The sequence below is a fragment of the Alexandromys fortis genome, unplaced genomic scaffold (genome assembly GCF_014885135.2).
Source record: "Alexandromys fortis isolate MF-2015 unplaced genomic scaffold, M_Fortis_MF-2015_v1.1 scaffold_100_1_3062724, whole genome shotgun sequence".
Lineage (NCBI taxonomy): Eukaryota > Metazoa > Chordata > Mammalia > Rodentia > Cricetidae > Alexandromys > Alexandromys fortis.
Genome location: NW_026067992.1, coordinates 91,205 through 105,498, shown reverse-complemented (window position 1 = coordinate 105,498; position 14,294 = coordinate 91,205). Strand labels below are relative to the sequence as shown.

General features: G+C 47.5%; 1 protein-coding gene and 1 long non-coding RNA gene across 3 annotated transcripts in view; one reads left to right on the top strand and one right to left on the bottom strand.

Annotated features, from left to right (window-relative positions):
• The window catches only part of Opa1 (OPA1 mitochondrial dynamin like GTPase), a 576,400-nt gene that overhangs the window by 538,712 nt on the left and 23,394 nt on the right, over nt 1–14,294 (top strand). The window lies entirely within an intron of this gene.
• Nucleotides 4,485–7,950, bottom strand: LOC126512264 (uncharacterized). Its single transcript, XR_007594974.1, has 2 exons — nt 7,330–7,950; nt 4,485–6,978 (listed from the first exon to the last, which is right to left on the bottom strand). It is a non-coding gene; the product is annotated as an uncharacterized lncRNA (long non-coding RNA).

The following is a 14,294-nucleotide window of genomic DNA, read 5'->3' as shown; positions in this document are numbered from 1 at the left end:
AAACTGTATTCATTTAAAGAACTGCTTGGCCCATGAACTCTAGCCCTTACAGGCCAATTCTCGCACCTGGACTAGCCCATTTCTAATGGTGTGTGTAAGCACCCCAAGGTGCGCTTACCGGGAAGATTCTAGCCTAAGTCCATCGTGGGTTGCAGCTGCCTGGGAGAGCTGAGCATGGCGTCTCTGCTCCAGCAGATCTGTCGGGTCTCTCTGGGAGCAGAGCAGAGTCTGACCTCACTTCCTCTTCCGCCCAGAATTCTATTCTGTTTACTCCTCCCATCTATGTTCTAAGCTGAGGGCCAGCCAAGCAGTTTCTTTTATTGCTCAGCCAATGAAATCAACAGATTGATATATGACACTCCCACATCAGCAGGCAACCACGCGGAACTTATCAGAGAGAAGGGCCGGAAGCTACTCCGAGTTCGAGGAGTAGCAGTCACCAAGCATGAGTTGCCTGGTAACAAGCATTCAGTGAACACAGGTGGTAGCGAATCTAGAGAGCCAACAGCCCAGACCCTGCTCTCCCAGTGCTGATGCAGAGTCTGCCTGCGGTCGAAACATCTCCGCAAAAAGTGGGTTACGCATCCCAGAAGAGCTCATCTTACTCTTCAAATAAATGCTTTCTTTATTTCTTCCCCAGTGATTTTTGTTAGCTGTTTTTCTGAAACATGTATTGCGAGTTCTGTTTGAAAGCAAGTTATCTTTAGAAAGTCGATGTGGACGCGGGAGATGAAGCCCAAACTGGCCAGGAATAGAAGCCCCCAGTGAGTGAGCAGGCCCAAGGAGCAGCCTCCTGCGGTTCTCTGAACTTCCCTAACAGATGGGGTGATTTCAGCTCCTCGGAGCCACACAGAGAGCACCAAGGTGAACAGCCACAAACTCATTACATCCTGCTTCATTGTTCTGTCCATTACTCTCTGAGGACAATGCAGGGTAAAAGCAGCCAGAAGCCTCTTTCATAAGAGTCCAAGGGGAAGAGGAAATGATGGTCATAACTTTGCCGGGAGACTGTGGGCCAAGTGTAGCCACTTGAGACCAAAACTTGGCATGTTTTATAAACTACGGTACAGATAGAGAGAAGTGGATTATAGACGCGGACCCAGAAAACAGGCATCACACACATACACACCACACACACAACCACCACACACACAACCACCACACACACACAGCCGCCATACACACACACACTTATACCACACACTACACAACCACCACACACACACACACACATATACTACACACACAGCCACCATACACATACACACATACACAGACATATACCACACACACAGCCACCATACACATATACACATACACAGACATATACCACACACCACACAACCACCACACACACACACACACATATACCCCACAGACAGCCACCATATACATACACACATACACAGACATATATACCACACACCACACAACCACCACACACACACAACCACCACACACACATACACACATACATATACCAAATATCTCATATCAAAGTGGGTTTTGCTTTCTCTTAAAGTAAGAGTTGAAATCTCTCTGACATTACAGAGCAAACGCAGCTCCTATAACGCAATGCTGTATTTGTCAGTGACCTGTGGCCACGTGGGGACTGGCTATCGAGGCGGCTGTGGAACACCCACAATTCAAGAATTCAAGATCTGAGGTGGGTTCTTCCCTAGTGGCCACGTGACCTGCTGAGCTCAGGTCTGCTCTTTGGTTGTTTGGAGTTTTTTTTCCCCCTTTTGTAACCAGATTCTGAGTGTGTTTGGGGTCCCGCAGGGCAGGCTGTTATGAGGGCTGGGCCAGGAGGGAGTCTTGGATGTCTGTGTCGCTGGCCACAGTTCATTCTAGTGGTTTGTGACGCAAGTCAGTATATTCTGTATAACTTCTCTAAGCTTGCTGAAAATAAGGAGATCCCAGTAGCGTCACCGTGAGTGCAAAAGACTCGTTTCTCTTTTCTAGACCTCAGTGAAAGAGGATTAGGGACAGCCGGGCTAAGAAAATAAACAAGCCCTGAAATTCTCAAGTGCTTCTGATCCCATTCATCTCCAGACCTGCCACCGCCTGGGAAGGTAACTGTTTCCCAATCTGCTGCTGTAGTTTACCCACATTTGGGGGGTTGCGGAAGGCACAGCCCTTTCCTTTGTCTTCTGTACCGGAGTCTCCAGTGCTTTATTGGGACTGGGGTGGGGGTGGGCTTGAGGCTGACTCGGGCAACAATTGAAGGCTCCCGGATAAAGTTACCTGCCTCCCGAACCAGAGACTTCATAAGCTTTAATCTTGTTTGGTAGAGGTCAGTGCCGTGTGGCTATTGTGTCCCCCAAAGGACCACAGGTAAAAGTTGATGCAGGCACTGTGCTGTCTGGAGCTGGCGGAGCCTTGAAGTGAAATCTGGTGGAAGGTATCCATGTCATTGAAACCGTGCTCTGGAGAAGGGCATGGGACTCCGGCCCCTTCCTCCTCCTCTCACTTCTCAGGCAGAAAGTGAGCAGCTTTCCTCTACCACAGGCTCCCACCATGGTTTGCCACTTGTCATAGATCTAAAAGCGTCACAACCAACCATAAACAAAAAAAAAAAATCCCCAAGCATTGGGGGCAAGCTTTTCTCTCCGTAAACTGACTGATTTTTTCTTCTAGCGATAACACACAGTAGCTATTCAGCAAAGGCACAAAACAGACCAGAACTCCTACATATGAGCTGAACCACTGGAATTAACTCAGTAAGTGTGGGGCTGAGGCCCACTCCCATTTTAGGGTCTAAGTTTACTCAGAGGTGAAAAACTGTGGTGAACAGACTCTAGGGGAGAGCTACTAGGCCCGTGGGATCCCCTCCCTTCAAGTATGTGCAGAGTTTGTGACTCGTTGCTAAGTAACAGAATATGACATGCAATAGGATGTCACTTCTAACTCCATGTGACACCCATCTCAATAGAGGCTCTGCTGACTGCGCTCTTCCTGGCTTCGGTGCAAGGAATCCGCGAGTGGCCTCCAACTGACAACCCATCAGCAGCTGTCACTAGGCATGAGAACTTGGAAGTAGATCCCTCCCCAGTTGACCTCAGATGATTCCCTACTTTGGCCCATGAGAGTAAGGCCCTGTCAGGAGATGCTGGAACCTTTCTAAGCCATACCGGGATTCCTGGACCACCAAGTCTAGGGGCTAAGACATGTGTTGTTTCAAGGCACTAAATGCATGGGCATTTGTTATGCGGGAAAGCCTCTCTAATACAAGGGAGCGGTGGGAACCTTAGACACTGTGCACAGGAGGACAGCCTGTGTGCTCCCGGCATTACATTACAGCACACGGGTCTGACACAGGCACACACGTGCTAGCTGCTGCACATACTGGGGTGAGGATCTCTGTCTTCCTATAACTCCAGGCTGCTTGTTCTGCATTTAAATTCTCATTTAATTAGGCTTCTTTTCCTGGCTTTTTGCTACTGCAAAAAAGTATTTTGGCTCTTGACCCTTTCTTCAGAACCAACAATATCAAATAGTCTTACCAAAGCCTCTCTCTTCAGGTCCTCAGGCTATCTCAGAGGAAAGCTCTTTCCTGCTGGAGGCTCTTTATTTATTTCAGGTTGATCCCTGATTAAATCTGGTATAATGCAAGAGATATTTTTTCTCCCGCCCCTCCCTCCCACGTGTGCATGGGTCTGTTTGTGTGTGTCTGTGTGTGCATGTGTATGCATATGTGCCTTTGTATATGTGTGTTCGTGTGAGTATGTCTGTGTGTATATCAGTATGTGTGAATGTGTGTGTGGCTACATGTGTGTCTCTCTCTGTATGTTTTTGTGTATGTGTGTGTCTGGGCATGCGTGTGTCTGTGTGTGCATATGTGTATGTCTGATTGTGTGCATGTGTGTGCATGCGTGTACATATGTCTTTTTGTGTGGGTCAATACATGTGTGTGAAATATTCCTTTACACTATAGGAATATGTTACTGTGATTGGTTTAATAAAAAAGCTGATTGACTTATAGCTAGGTAGGATAAGGTTAGGTGAGGGAACCAGGCTAAGAATGCTGGAAAGAAGAAGGGTGGAGTCTGAGGCTCACAAGGGGATTCATAGCGATGGAGATGAACTTGCCACACTGAGAAAAGGTGCCAAGCCACATGGCAGATTGTAGATAAGAACAAGCCTGAGCTATTGGTCCACCATTTATAATTAAAATAAGCCTCTGTGTGGTTATTTGGGAGCCACTGCTGAGACACAGGGAAATTCTGCCTACACATGTGTATGTGTGTATGTATGCATCTGTGTGTGTGAGTGAGTACATGTGTGTGCTTGTGTGTGTTATAAGCAGGAGTTTGACAGAAGATTAAGATACTGAGTTCCTGTTTACTTACAGATTTGTGCCAATGCAAAGTAAGACACTAGCACAAAAGCCATCTAGAATTTTAGTTCCAAGGGATGTAACACCCTCTTCTAATTTCTGGGCACCGGGTACATAGTAAGAAGACACACGAACAGGCAAAACGTTCATATACATATTTTTCTATTTTGAATCATTTCTGTACATTTATTACTACAAATTAAGATAACGAGATGAGATAAAATAACAATTGCCTTTACCACACATTTCTCCAGCCTCGAAAATCCAATGGTCTACTATAATCATTACCTTTTAACTAAACTACCCCAAATTCTACTCATTCTTCCAAGTTCTTGTCTTTATCTCAAACTTGAGGCTTCTGAGACTCATAGAATACTTGAGACTCACCTGTGCTTCTTTGGGTCAAATTGGAACATGAAGATATAATGAAGTCCCATGCATTCAAACTTCACATTTCGTACAGATCACTGGGGACAATGTGGACGAGATCCCCGCACCAGAGAAATGAGAGAGGCTCTGTGTACCAGAGACTCATGCACAGATTATTCTAAACGACTGGTGTGCGCGTTAATCTCACAGGATAGCTCCCACGTCTGCTGCCCAGCATTATCGGCATCAAGGTCAGTGTATGGCTTAGGCCTAAACTGACTGTCTTATTTCTTCCCCCTACCCTGGCATTCTCAGAAAGATCTACCCATGATTTAGGCAGAAAGCGCAGATGCAGCTGAAAGGCCCACTATTTTCTTCATGCTGATTCCCGTGAAGACGTCTTAGGTTTTGTTATTTTTTGTTTGTTTGTTTCACTCCTCATGAATCTGTCCATCCTTGCTATGAGATGATCATTCTGTAGCCACAGCAATGCCGGGAGCCTTCTCCTGAGAATTCACTTTGAATCTCCCACAGATTCTTTCACTTCTGTTCTGGTCAAAGGGAACGAAACTTCTCGGCCCCAGGGTTGGGGTCAGCGTTCTCAGAACCTTGGCTGCCATTTTTGAGTGTGGGACTTCTGACCCATTAGGAATCTTCTTCAATAGGACATGTGAGAAGATCCTGGGCTCACACTTGGATACAGCATCTCTGATGGCTTTGCAGTGATGGGTAGAAGCCTCGAAAGTATGTTACAAACAAAATTGCTTAGCCCTAGGAAAGACCAAGATCAAAACTCCAACTAGCAGAAAAGAGACCCATATGCATCATCTTTAAATCTAAAAAAAAAAAAAAAAAAAATGCTTGTAATTTAAAAAGAGATGATCACTCTCAGGATACGAGACCCCGATCTCAACGGAGGTGGTGGGGGAATTAACATGTCTCATTCTTTCCCAAGAACACTTTTTCTGGAATTCTAACATGTTCTATACATAAAATCAACACTGTAGACAGCCCCAGTTTGTACAGGAAGGGAATGGGACCAAAGGGTGGCTGGTGTCTGCAGGTGGCAATGAGACTTCAGAGAGCGGGGGTGAGGACATTCAACTCTGGCATGCAGAGTTGAGGGACAGGGAACATGGGGATGATGACGTCTTTGTCACTCCCTGCCAGGCAAGCTGGGGTCTGTGTTGTACACTTTCTGTGTGAAAGCATTGGCTTGGTGCTCGGTAGTCACCGCTCGGGAGTAAGATAGAGCAGAAACCTGGGGAGGTTAAGAGTATTCTGAGATCTGTGCAGGGTGGGCAGAAGGGGTGCTTGCTGGGGCTTTGAATGATTTAATGAAACCCTAGCTGCTGCTCTTGGAAGCCTGGTCACATCATTTCCTAGACTTCCTCTCCATGGTTTTGAGTTTGACTTTGCAAAACAAAGAGTGGCCCTCAGATAGAAAGTCAGGCAGAATTATTAAACCGCAATACTTAAGGAACGTGGAGAGGTCTCAGTTGAGGCTAGAAGTATCTGAGGTACTATGGAGAGGGGCGTATTCTAGATTGCTTCTCTGTTGCTGTAATAAAAAGGACCAAAATTAACTTGGTTAATTTGGTTTATCGGGCTTACATATGGTTCTGAATCATAGCCAATCATGGAGGGAAATCAGTGAAGGAATTCAAAATGGAGCCAAGGCAGGAACCCGGGAGGAAAGCTGCATGGGGCTCTGGCTCTTGGTCTCTCATTCAGCTACCTTATACAGCCCAGGCCCATAGTGGGCGGCCCCCACCCCGCCCATGAATTCACAATCAAGAACCCATCTCCTGAGGCAGTTCTTCAGCAGAGGTGTCATCCATCCATACCCCCCCCCCACAAGTTGATAACCAAGGGGAGGCTCTGTGGCCCCTGAAAACTCCAGCAAAAGTGCTGAATTAGCCAAGGCGTTGATTCATATTTTGTCAGAAAGGGGATAGCCCCTGACAAAGCCAAGACTGGCCTCAAAGTCTACCTGGTGGAGGATGACCTTGAACTCATGATCTTCTGCCTTTAGAGAGGCGGTATTACTAGCGTGCTCAACGACCCCTGCCTTCACTTTTCTTGAAGAAGTAGTTTTAAAAGTCTCCTGGGGCTTCGGGGCCCCTAACAGAAGGCCCCTGATGTTGGGGATCCTGCCCCTGGCCTTGGCCACGGGTCTTTGTGCCTCCTAGGCTGCATGCCCCCGCGGCGTCGCTGCCTTCTGCAAGGATCACCCCCACCGAACGCCGTACCTGGTCCTTTGTCACCAGCTGCCAAAGAATTCAGAAAATCAAATTTATTTCCCCATTACAGCCGAAGCGTCCCTTTGTGCCGAGAGCTCCCTTTAACTCGGAATTCCAGCAGACATTGTGAAGGCCTTTATGGCGCGAAATAAAAGCCGGCCGCCTCTTGCCCCTGGCCCGCCGCCCCTCCACACTGACTTCCCAGCCCCGTGGGAACTGCCCGGTGAGTTCTCAACAAGGACGCTAACGAGCTTTGGGACCGCGGGCTCCAGGGCGCCGCTTAACCCGAGGAATGAATGAGACGTGGGGCTTAAGAGAGTGGGTCTCCCCTCGACCGCAGAGAGAATGGATGAAGGAAGGAACTACTCCGTTTCTTACCCGCCCCTCACTGTCCCCAAGCCCAGGTGGCACTTCAGTCCGACAAGCTCCCCTCCCTCCAGCCGCAGAGGCAAGCCGATTTAAAAACGCCCAGGGCAGAGACGGCCAGCACCTTCCACAGTCACGAAAGGAATGCGAAACATTACCTCGTAAATTTTCTTTATCTCCTCCCCCAACTCTTCATTATGCTGGGGCTCAATCTTTCTTTTCTTTTTTTTTAAGAAAACTATTTTTTAAAGGCAATCTGAAGAGGTCACATACTCAGGGGGTATATGCAAATCCACCTCGGTCCAGGGAGACATGCGCAAAGACCGTGGAAATTTGTACTCTCATTATAAAATAACAGATAATACTAGAGTCTGGGCTATAAGCTCATGAAAGAAAGCAATCTGTAATAAGACAATTAGTTCCTAGCACTGTAAAATATACTTGTTATAAAATTTCTAAAGGGTATTGGGAGATGGAGCTGGCTTTAAGAGCACCCACCGCTCTCTAAGGGGAATCACCACCTCCCGGAACTCCAACGCCAGGGCATGGGTGCTCAGGTGTACATACTCCCACCCCACTGACACACGCACACATGATTCAAAATAAAATCTTTGAAAAGGCTTTCAATGTCCTTTTAAAAAATAGTGATCCATACCACTTAAGACAATCATCTTTTTCTTGAGGGTTTTTTTTTTTTTTAAGTTTCTGGATTTGGAGCTCTCCCAGTCATCCTGTGAAGAGACGAAGCCAACATCAATAAACCAGGGCCGCATTATCCAACAAGTAGCATGGTGATGTTTGCTGCATGGGGGAGAGCCAGGGTCTGCTGAGAGGCCTAATCAAGTAAGAGCATCCCTTGACTAGAAGCTCCCCTGCTCCCCCTCCCACTCCCCCCTGCAGGAGTGGGACAGAGCCTCCCCTAGGTCACAGGTGCTTTTCATCCAGCCTCGCAGGGCAGCTCCAACTCCCTGCTGCTAGAGATTTGCTTGCCAATTTTTTCCTCGTTCAGACACAGAGCTGTGAGATCCAACAGACACCGTGTTGGTCTGATAACTTGATTAAGCTGGGTGACGGAGGACGCGGGCACCAAGCATCAAAGGAATGCGCTCTCCCCTTTAACCTCTCCTCGGGAGCCTACAAATTATATCTATTAATGTATCAGCCCATGGCACCACACGCAGGCTAGGTCTGCTTAAATATGTGTCAATCACTGGTAAGGGCCCGTGTGGGATCCTACCACATTTCCGGGTCTCCTGGCCCTTCTTAACAAAAGTTTAACCTGGTGGTGGTTCAGACAATGTCTCGTAGCTCTCCTCCTCCCGCTAAAATCACTTCGGAGTCAAATAAAGTTCTCTAGCGACAGTGTCCAGAGAATCCTTTAAGTAGTCCTGCATGCAGTTGGAGCGTATCCCAGAAAGGGAACGGAGAAGATTCGGAAAGGGCGGCATGGCTGGAGCGCAGAGGGATTCTAAAACAAACAAACAAAATAAAACAAAACAAAACAAAAAAACCCCAACAAACAAAAAACCAAGCACCAAGAAGCCCAGAGCTCAAAAGTCAAGACAAGAACGATGAAGGTTCTCCCTGGGCCCTGGAGGACCTTGGGAGAGGCAGGTAGGTGCCAAGAGCCAGAGAAGTGTCTGGGTGGAAAATGAACCACGTGGGCAGACTGTCCCATGTATGTGAGAACCCACCACCACCACTCCATAGGTGCCGCCCTGCAGAGAAGCCTGTGTGACTTTTACTTCCGGGGCACTGGGTCTGGAGGAGTACAACCTGGGAAGCAGAATGTGCCCAGGATAGTGTGGCTTTTTAAGTTTTCATATTGAGGACCATAGAGATAACACACACATATCTCGGCATCCCTACTGTGCTCAGTTTGGCAAAGAAACCTCTCTATGCACCAGCTAGTCAAGACAGAGAACATATCACACACACACACACACTCACACACACACACACACACTCCCCCAAAAAGTGCCATCAAGATTTCATTCCAGTCAATCTGCCCAGATCCAGCAACCACTGTTCTGCTTTCCTATGACCCTGAGTTAAATTCGCCTCTTTGGGAACTACATTTAAATACATCATTCACTATGTCTTCTTGTGGGTCTGCCTCCCTTTTCTTTTGAGTTCAGCCATGTACTTCCCTCTTTTTTCCTTGCTGAGGAGTATTCCTAAGGCTCTGACAGAATCTGTTCTTCCCACCTGCTGGTCCACATTTGAGGCTATTCTGCATAATCACAGGGAAGTGCTACCGAATTATTCATTCCGGGGTCATAAACATCATTTTATATACTACAGCCAAGAAAAAAGTACAGGTTTTTGCAAAGTGTGCTCAGGAGAGAGCAGAGCTTTGGGGACTTGGTAGTTTGTAGGCATGGCCTACACCTCTGTGTTCCTCAGGGACTGAACTTGGGTGGCCTGAGATCACCATAAGCAAAGCACCTATGTCAGCAGAGTGGTATGAGAATCCTTCCAGAAAGTTTAGGATAGCTGAACGCCCAGGGGCTGAGCGCCACTGTGCACCTGTCTGTGTGAAGGGCTGGGGGCTGTGGAGTTGCACTCCCTGAGTCCTCTGGCTTTTAGTGCTTGTACACTGCGGTGATTCAGCTATGCCCTACTCTGTCTTACTCCATGTTACAGAAAACAATGCATTTCAGGCTGTGCCTTGCCCAGAGTGACTCCATTTTACGAAACAGCTCTCAGCATTGTTTGGGTACGGATCTCAGGGAAGACTGCACCTTGTTTGCGCCAGATATCCAACAAAACCTACACCTGTGAGGTAAAAGCAGTAAGACCCAGACTAAGAAAGAACTAATTTGTACAGAAGAATATGGACACATGGGCACATGGCTTGTCAAAACCTTACCATGGAAGTCAAGTCAGGAGCTTTTTGAACAAGCCAGACGAGCAGTTCTCAACCTGTGGGTCGCAACCCCTTGGCGTCAAATACCAGATATTCTGCCTATCAGATATTTACATTATGATTCATTTTACATTATTATTCATAACAGTAGCAAAATTCCACTTATAAAATAGCAATGAAAGTAATTTCATGGTTAGGGATCACCACAACATGAGAAACTGTATTAAAGGAAAGCTGAGAACCAGGGTGCTAGACCAGTGAGTGACACAGCTCCTCACAGAGCCACCTACCAAATCAGATCACCCTACTCCTGAGTGCTCCTGCTTGACACCCCCCCCCAAATTGTGATGGTCCAGACTAGACTGTGCTGTACCTCCACTTGCAGGTTCTGTGCGCATCCCCAACAGCTTTGTGACAGTCTTAGGGTTTCTACTGCTGTGATAAGACCATGATCCCAGCAACTCTTTAAAGGGGAAACATTCGTTAGGGTTGGCTTACAGTTCACAAGGACATATTCTGGAACATTGTATCTGTCGGCCCTCAGTGGGTGGGTCTCTTTGAATCTGCGACAGCTCTCTGCCCCTGCCTGTCCTATGAGCCTCTTTGAATCCTGCGGCCTCTACCTTCCTCGTAGCCATTTTCAAACCTATATGCCCTAGTGTGAAGTGTGAGGCATGATCTGAGGGTTACAGTTAGTAATTAAGACTGAGAAGTTGCCGCTGTCAGCAGGCACTACCAAGCAAACTCAGAACTACTTGGAGAATTAGAACCAAGGAACTTGAAGTAGCTTGTGACTCTGTCTCTATTCAATATATTATGGCACTGTAGAAAGACAGCATCATGTCTGTATAGATTTCTAGTGCGGTCAGAGTACAAGTCTGAAAGCAGAAATGATTTTGTCCAAAACTGTTCTTCAGGTGTCAACAGACACTTAAGAGTCACCTGCTCGGCTGGCACAGTGGGGAAAGAGCCTCAGGCTCCTGACCATGACTCCCCTCCCTAATGAGCTGTAACCTGCATTGTGGGCCAGAAACAAGATCTTTCTCCCTTAAGTAGCTTTTGTCAGGGAATTTTATTGCAGCAGAAAAGAAACCAAGACAGAGAGAACGTCATTAAATGGCTTCTCCTATTTCGGCTATGGTCTCTCTCAGTGTGCCATGTTCACTATTTATCTTTTAAAATGTTGGTACTAGTTTTGATGCAAACAGAACATTGACCTCCCAAGTAGAAGTATCTTTCCGCAGCCCCTTCATGCCTATCTTTCATTTGCTCTCACTACCACGGGAGTGCTGTGTTGACCTGGTGGTTTCTTGGAAACATTCACATACTCCAGCCTTTTGAGAACGAAGCTTGCTGGGCAGCACTTGGGAGGCAGAGGCAAGCGGATGTCTGTGAGTTCGAGGCCAGCCTGATCTACAATGGGAGTTCCAGGACAGTTAGGGCTGTTACACAGAGAAACCCTGTTTCGAAAAATAGAAAAATAAAAATAAGAAAAGAATGAGACTCACCAGACAGCAGCTATCCTCATCCAGGCAACTTCCTCCTCTGTACTATTCTTGGCACAAACAGTTGGGCTGTTAACAAGAAAGGATATCATGGGGTCCTTCAGTTATCGGTGTTTCCTAGAGCACTACTGTCATCTTTCTGGAATTTTCTTCGGTCTCGTTTGACTGGAACGCATGGCCTCTTGAGACCATCAGTGCCCCGTTTACACAGATGAGACCATAGAACACTCTTGTGTATCTCAGGCCCCTATCCTGTCCTCCTGGGACATAAAAGATGCTCTCCAAGCATGAGGTAGCAAGCAACAGCAGCGGTACCAATCTCTCCTGCTCCCTTGTCTTATTAGACTTCATTCCCACAATAGAGATTTATCAGAAGAATATCAAGACTGTGCTATCAGAGCACTGATATAAACGTGGGCCCATCAGGAGGACCTCATGGTCACGTGTCTGTTAGTTTTGACTCTTCCAGGTCTAGAGGCTTTAAGGATGTAGACACGGTATCTCAGGTAAGCTCCAGGGTGGATCCCTTCCTTACCATAGCCTGACTCCCACAAGGCTCAAGGAAACATCATCCCCACACAGAAGGTGGAACCTCCAGTCCTCTTCTCTACTGGGGACCTGATAGCTGAGTGACACTGGGTGGGCTGGGGAAGGATGGATGGAAATCAGCAGTGCACAGCCGGAGCACAGAGGACGACAAGTCTTATCTAGGAAACGCTAACGTGAACAGAAGTGGAAGGGGAAATCCAGAGTGCAACCATAGCTTCGTGGTGTTCTTTTTCTGCACTCTGCAAAACAATCTGTTAAAGAAATTTATCACGGAAGGGATCTCTTTTGACCCAGGCACACGCTCTAGAGCCCAGACCATCTGTGATGCTGTGGGAAGGGACATGTCCCAGGTCATCTTCCTTCTTCATATAGGCCTCTCAACAGGTCTGCTAGGCTCGGGGAGCCTCGTTTTGCTTACCTATAAAATGGGCATCGTGATTCATCATTGAGAAGGGAGGTCCTCGTGAAAATAAAAGTGAAAACAGTCTATCAGAGTGCTCAGCTGTAAGCCATTGTGCAATGCACACATGATCACATCGGTGTCCCCGGTACAGACGGTCTCTCTCACCCACAGACACCATCAGGAAATTCTAGTCTGGGCAGAGTGATTTACAAAGGCTGCTCAGAAGTGGAGTCAATTAAGGTCAGCTTTCTATGTTGCTAAACAACAGGGGATTCCGGGTTCAGCTCTGCTGAAAGGCAGGCCCAACATACCCCTTGAAACCGGGCCTTTGAGAGGGTTCAAAGGAGCGGGAAACAAAAGCCCCTCTTTGTGATGTTTTCACTCTTCCTCCATTGTCCTCTTTCACCCTCGGAGGGCCTTCCTGTAAAGAAAGGGGTTGCTAATGTGCCGAGTGGGAGTTTGAGATTGTCTCGGGCCAACAATGTTGGCACATTCTGCCGGGCCTCATTACAAAACCATCTGAGATGCTTGAGAAGTGTTTCCCACTCATTAGCATAAGTAGCAGAAAAACTCTTTCACCAACAAAGCAGGTTCCATCTGCCCCCAGTATGTTCTCACCTTGACTTCAAATGGCCAGTCCCTCCCCCGGCACAATACCCAGGGCACCGGCCTCCAAGGCCCCCGGAGCACCCCACTTCAGAACTGCATTCAGCGCAATATCAACACGGTAACCTGCATGTTTATTCATTGGCCAGCCCCTGCCTTTTAATGGAGTCCCTTCCCCATTGTGGCCACTTGATTCTTTCAGGGACCTGAAAGGAACAGGGAGGGAGAGGCTTGCTCTCCAAGCCCTGGGGATCCTTAGCAACCCACACCTTGGGAGTGGGTCGACCAGGCTAATTAGGTTTGTTCTGCCTCTTTGACCCAAGCATATTTTGTCAGGTATTGGGCTGTGGGATTAAAGAGTCATTAATCACCCAGGCCTGACGCTGACAAGGTGGCTTGTTACAACGACGTCCGTGTCCCTGGTGTTGGCTGGAGCCGAGGCAGGATCTGCTTTGCATTACACTGCAGAAGACTGTACATGAACTGGTCTTCCCATTCCGCCTCAGAGGACGGCAGCCTGAACCCCAGACCCCAAGGAAGCTGGTGCCAGGAGCAAGCTAGCACAGGCTGGCTCACAGCAGCAGGCCCTGAGGAGCTGTTCTGGAAGGGCAGGTCATAAGATAAGATTGTGCTAACTAAAAAGGGTGGATGGGTAAGAGGCCAGAGACATCGCAAGGAAGAAACTACTCAGGCTAAGAAAGGAGAAAAAACTTGCCTGAGAACACTCAGCACGGTCGCTGTGAGACTTCTGGTGACCTTGACACTATTGCCTTGAATCCAAAGCTAAACTTCTTTTCTCTGAGTACTGGAAATTGAACACAGGGCCTTTACATGTTAGTCAGGAGCTCCACCACTGAGCCACACCCCAAACCTCCAATGCTGATTTTCTATCATTGTTTTGAACATGATTCATATTGCTGCATTTGGCAATGCAGAGCGGCTGGCCATCCTACAAGAATGAAGTCCTTTCCATTAGCAAGTACTACCAAAGACATAGTGCTGGGGATTTTGCATACAAGATTTATCTTAAATGCCATTTTTAAAG